Genomic DNA, 6,367 nt, shown 5'->3' with positions numbered 1-6,367 from the left:
CGCAATTACTGCTTATCTCTAGCATAGGTATTATGCAACTAATAAGCATTTGAATCAACAGATGTATATCAATATTACGAAACAGACATGCATATATACCATATCACATGCTCCAATATATCGCAAGATTTGCTAATTAACCATCATGCATCTATCACAAGATAATGCATATACATATGTATATATCACAACAACAGTCTAACGGGTAGAAAACTTGCCTGAGCGACTGGGGGTGGTAAAAGTCCTGGGATGAGTCTGGTAACCTATAAACCACATATAAGTTGGAATTAAACCAAAAGTCACTTATGAATCTATACTTTAACCAATTAGACTCTAACGCTCGCTTTGCGCTCAACAATTCTCTTAAGTCGCTCGAGTACCCTCGGTTCCACCATTTTTGATAAATTAACCATTAAGAGTTTTAAGGCGATTCTTTCGCGAGTGCCTTAGAAACTGCCTAATACACTTTCCATAAATGTTTCATACTCCAATTAGGTATTTAAGGTCTTTAACCAATGTTTCAAAGTAAGGCGAGGGGTAATGGTTCGTTCGCGAAATGCCGTTACTTAAAACGGTCGTTTCTCCTAAACCGTACATCGGATTCAAACGAACCACATGTCAAAACGAACCTCGTAACATGAACTATCTAATCATGGTAGTGGTCAAAAACTAACAGTGAGTTCTCGGGTCCTGATGTTAAGAACAAAAATAGTCTAAAGTAAATCGGATATTACGACGGCTATGTTTACGCGATTACCAATTTTTATTCTACTCCAAATCAACCACAAACCAATCACAATTCAACCATACAACCAAACTCCATCCATACATCACTACAACAGCCCCAACACCTCAAGTTTTCCAATTTATATTAATCTCAAACATGAACTAAAACTATTCTTAAGTTCATTAACTAATAACCAAGATTTACAACTCCAAAAACATCACAAAACCAACTAATCTCTACATATTCAATCACCATGCTTCTCATGAACTATCCTACTCATAATAATCTCTTAATATTCAATAACAATGCTAGGTTAAGAGATTATACCTTCCTTGGTGAGTGAGAGTAACTAAGGAGCTTGGAATCACCCTTGAAAGTCCTTACCAAAGCTTAATCTAACCAAAAACACAAGATCAAACAATTTAAATTTCTTGAAAACACTATTCACTCTCTTCTTAAATGATTTATTGAAAGAGATTGTGAAGGAATTTGGAGCTTAAGCTCCTAGGATAGCCATAACTAATCATAAGGAACCTTGGATAATTACCTTGCAATTTAACAATGGTTGGATCGTGGATTTTGAAATTTTCCTCTTTGAAAAAGAAGAAAAGCCGAGAGTTTTGTTGCTTGAAATGAAGTCAAGATGTGTTTTTGTGTTTGTGATTTGTTTTGCTTGGTTGCTAGGTTTTTGTTTTGTTTAATTACCCTTTTAACCATGTAAAATTGTGTGGTTAATAATCAACCACACTTCCTTCCTTTTTGGTCATGCTTAGGTCATCAATCTTATGTCATATTCCCATGCTTGTCCTCTTATTATTGGCTTGATGACATCATCCTCACTAACCTCTTTGATTAGCTTCTAATTACTTGGCTAATGACCGCTGATCTGTTATACGGTTCGCTTAACTTTCGTTCTCGTTTATCGTTTGAGGGATCATGCTCGGGATCTCATTACTTGGGTTCCCTTAACCTTTCTCAATACATTATATTCCTTTTATGATCCTCTCTTATAATCCTTGAATTTAAATCCTTTTTATCATGTTCCCTTATACCCAATTCTTTCGGTATCTGGTGGATTTTCGGGAAAAATCAAAGTGTTCTAATTTGGATTCTAACGATCTTTACATACACTTATATCCCATATAAAGTACTAATAAGATCTCAGAATAACAATAGAAGAACCCCTACATAGTGTGGCATGGAAAGTTTTCTTATTCAGCATAATCAGCAAAATACTATTCATAAGGGTTATTAAAAGTTCAAAAATTTTGGGGTTATTACAGCTTTACTCGACCTTTATGGCAAGTTTACCCTCGTCTCAAGATCCTACACAAATAATAATAACCTCATTATAATTTATTCCCACCAACTCAACCTATTTGCAAACCGAAATTAAACACAATGGCACTTTGGCCTATATACACGCAATTTATAATCACCTTATAACATAATAGTACACATAGCCACATATGCTCACATACCATATTTAAGTACCAAATAATATCACACACGCCATTTTGTAACACTAGGCTTGGATGATCTCGCTAAACTAGACAAAATCTCCAAATTTTGGCTTCCTACTCGAAGTGCCTTTACTAAACCATCCAATTCCTATTGACCCTCACTTGGGCCTTTCACTCTACTAAGTTTATGCTATCTTGAAACTATTGTGGTCAACCTAGGCCTCACTCATAGGTGCTCTAAAACTATGTGGTAAGTGAAGGTGCTTATTATGGTAAATTTCAGAATGACCTCTAAGGTTTCTTGGGTGCATTTGGCACTCTTACACTTCAAATGAACTATGGCTATAAAAAATCCTCTGACACTCCCTCTAACTAAGGCCCAACAGGTCCTAATGAGGGCCTACCAATGACATGGTCAAAACTTCCCATTTCTAAGTTACAACAAAACTTTCCCCTGCTGGACAGATTTGGTGTTTCCACTCGTGCACCTAACCAAACGTCTTACAAACCTCCAACAAACACCTAAAACCCATTTTATACTCCTAGTTCTAGCTTCTGGTGGCTTGGGCCTCAAAGTGCACAACAATGACAAGGTCAAATCTCACTCTAAACCTCAGGGTACCAAACTGATTTTCTGCAGAAACTAATACTCTCCTTTCACCAAGGTTCTTACTTAACAAATCCAACCAACAACAACCAAAAACCCAAACCAAACCTTAACTAAGGTGTTCTACTGAACTAACTCCCTTAAACTCAAAATAAGCTTGGTGGAGATCATCCTTACCTAAGGTGCAACATAGCAAAATAAAAGTTAACATATTACACAAATTACAAGTCATCAAGTTTTTGAAAACGACAAGTTATATATTCTTCATAAATATATATGAATTAACATCACATATCAAGGATTACAAAACAAGATTAATATCTTAACCCTACTGAAATTAAGGCTTACTAACAAAATCAATCCAAATGATCAAAAACTTTCGAAATACATGAGTGGTTTACATGCATGCATGCCTTCGAATATTCAAACCAAAACAATATGGTTTCCAAAATAAATTTTACCATGAAATCAACATGCAAGCCTAGCATAAGATATAACTAAATTATCACTTAGCATGCAAAGAGTTTTATCAAGTTTTTGCTACAAAATTCATGTTATCACCAAAAACACATAGAAATAAAACAAGGCAACAAAACAACCTCAAGAACCATTCATTCGGCTCCCTCAAGGTCATGGCCGAATGAAATGGATGGGAAATGACCATTTAAAATCAAGAGCCTCATTCTCATGACTTGGCATTTCACCATTCCTTGTAGTTCTCTCAAAATATAACCTTAAATCCATGAGAATCTAGATTGTACTTTGAGTTCCAACTAAAACTTTGACATGCAAACTCAAAACTTAAACTTTTCACTCAAAACTCTTTGGATTATATATGATCAAGACATAGGAAATAACATTTACTTGAATGGGAGATAGAAGCTTGAATGAAAAATGAAAGAAAAGACGGGGGTGAGGCTCGGCCAAAGGAGCCGAGAGGGAGGAGGGTCGAGAGGGGAGGGAAGAGAAAGGAGGGGGGTGTGGAATGGTGGAGTGAAAGTGGAGTGATCATCATATTTGCTTGGTTTTTATGCTTTTGATTTGACCACAAGTGAGTGGATTTAAGAAATGACAAGAGTAACCTTCTAGCTAAAGTTAGGTAGATTTGCATGCAAGGACAAAGTGGTAACTTGGCTAGTAGAATGAAAGTGAGTGGGGTTGGAAATGCCTTCCTTGCCCCTTAGTTGAATGGAAGAGTATTTCCATGCAAGGGTAACCATGTAATTTGATAATTACTAAGCAACTAATTTTCAAAGATTTATTTTTATAAAATAAAATAAAAGTTCAAAAATTATAAAATTTATACCATAAAATAACTTGGATTTTTAGAAATTTTATGAGATCACTTTGAAATTTGTGAATGAAATAATTTTTAAAAGAAAATTTTCCAAGGTATAGAATATTCCTTATAAATCAAAAATAAGGGCAATTAATAAAACTCTTGCTTTGAAAAATTTATATTCTACATAATGCAGAAATTTCCATTCACACAAACGTACAATCATTAAGTATATTTATAATCGGCTCTAATATTATACAAAGTTCGCAAATAATATTCCACAAAATACTGGTCGTAACAGATGCCTTAGTGTGTGGTGATTGTATGATAGCCTAGTATTGGTTGTGCGTATTCGTCTTGTGAGCATCGCAAACTTATAAGATAGTGTGTTAATTCTTAATGAAGCGAAAGTAAATTTAAGGATTTAGAACTTGTCATGCTAGCATAGGTAATTTTAACCATCTTACTTGCCCTGTATAATCACGATGATAACTTGTTTATTAAACCGTTATGTTGTCGAATTCTATATACATATAGGGTCTCAATATAATTGGTGTATATTCAGCTTCTATCTCCTTTGTGGATTTCTGGTAGTATGGTATTCATACAACGAAAGTTGGTGTTTATCAGTTTCGTGTTATCTAGTGTCATCACCATTACATGCTAAGGATAAGAACGAAAAGACTATTGAATGAAGTTAGAATCCCATATTTGTCATATATATTAATTCAACCATTATTATTCTCTTAGTTATAATTGTTAGTTTGTCTTAGTTATAAAACAATCTCAATTTGTTATTCGTCTTAGCATTGAATAATAGCCATATCATTGTTGCAGAAGTGCATAAATTACATAGTTAACCAAAGCCAGTCTATGTGGGAATGAACTAGAAATAATTCTATATTACTTGCGAACGCGTATACTTGCGTGAATTTTAGCGCGTATTTAGCGTCTAACAAGTTTTTCGCACCGCTGCCGGGGACTGCAGTGTTAACTTTTAGTTTATGTATTTGTCATCAGTGATCATTAAAGTTTATTGACTCGGACATTGTTACTTATCTGTTTCCTTATCTTATTTCAGGTTCTCTAGCGAGCATGTATCTATACGCGTTCGCGGTCTCGTAAGAGAACTCTGGATAAAGCCGAGGAAGAAGTTGTAGTGGTTCGAAAGGAAGTTTTTGAGGACGAAGAGAAGGTAGAAGAAGAAAAGAAAATCGAGGAACCAGTTTAAGTAGTGATGGGGGATCAAGCAGAAATTTCTAAGGCTTTGATGGACTATTCTCAGCCTAAGATCAATGATATTCAGTCAAGCATCATCAGGCTAGCCATCTCGGCTAACACTTTTGAGATCAAGTTAAGCACGATTCAGATGATACATAACTCAATTAAGTTTGGGGGTTCTTCTACTGAAGACCCCAACATACACATCAGGGATTTCATTGAGATTTGTGACACTTTCAAGTTTAATGGTGTGACTGAAGATGTTATCAAGCTGCGACTCTTTCCATTCTCTCTATGGGATAAACCATAGTACGGGTTACATTCTCTACCACCAGGGTCTATCACCACTTAAGAGGATCTTGCTCAAAAGTTTCTCACTAAATTCTTCCTATGGCGAAGACTGCTGCAATCAGGAATGCTCTTACTCAGTTTGCTCAGCAAACTGGTGAATCTCTGTGTGAGGCTTGGGATCGATATAAGGAGATGCTAAGGAAATGCCCACACCACGGCATGCCTGATTGGATGATTATAAACTGTTTCTATAATGGATTGGGTGCCACTTCTAGACCCATACTCGATGCAGCATTAGGAGGAGCCTTTTGGGCTAAGAGCTACAATGAAGCTTATGAATTGATTGAACTGATGGCTGCTAATGAATACCAGAATCCTTCCCAGAGACTGACTCAGGGAGAAATAGCAGGAATTCTGGAGTTGGATGCAGCAACTGCTATAGCTTCCCAACTTAAGCTTTGAGGATGAAGGTGGAAACTTTGACTAATTATGGAGTTAATCAAATCACTAGTGTCTGTGAGCTTTGTGTTGGGGCCCATGAGACTGATCAGTGTGCTATCTCTAGTGAATCAGCTCAGTTTGTGAGCAACTTTCAGCGATCGCAACAACCTGTGCCAGCCACCTACCATCCTAACAATCCCAATCATCCTAATTTCAGCTGGAGCAATGCTCAGAATGCGGTTCAACAGCCTTATCAGCAGTACCCAGCTAAGCAGTACAACCCTCCTGGTTTTCAGCAACCGCAATATGCACCAAGGCAGCAACTCCAGCTACAACAA

At 36.4% G+C, this 6,367-nt stretch overlaps 1 non-coding gene across 1 annotated transcript; it reads right to left on the bottom strand.

The window, feature by feature from the left end:
• Nucleotides 1-5,702: 5,702 nt before the first annotated feature.
• Nucleotides 5,703-5,809, bottom strand: LOC141722630 (small nucleolar RNA R71). Its single transcript, XR_012575640.1, has one exon. It is a non-coding gene; the product is annotated as a small nucleolar RNA R71 (small nucleolar RNA).
• Between the last annotated feature and the right edge of the window lie 558 nt (nt 5,810-6,367).

This window comes from Apium graveolens, chromosome 4 (genome assembly GCF_009905375.1).
Source record: "Apium graveolens cultivar Ventura chromosome 4, ASM990537v1, whole genome shotgun sequence".
NCBI lineage: Eukaryota > Viridiplantae > Streptophyta > Magnoliopsida > Apiales > Apiaceae > Apium > Apium graveolens.
Note: the sequence above shows the minus strand (reverse complement) of the source record. Positions and strands in the feature narration are given on the sequence as shown.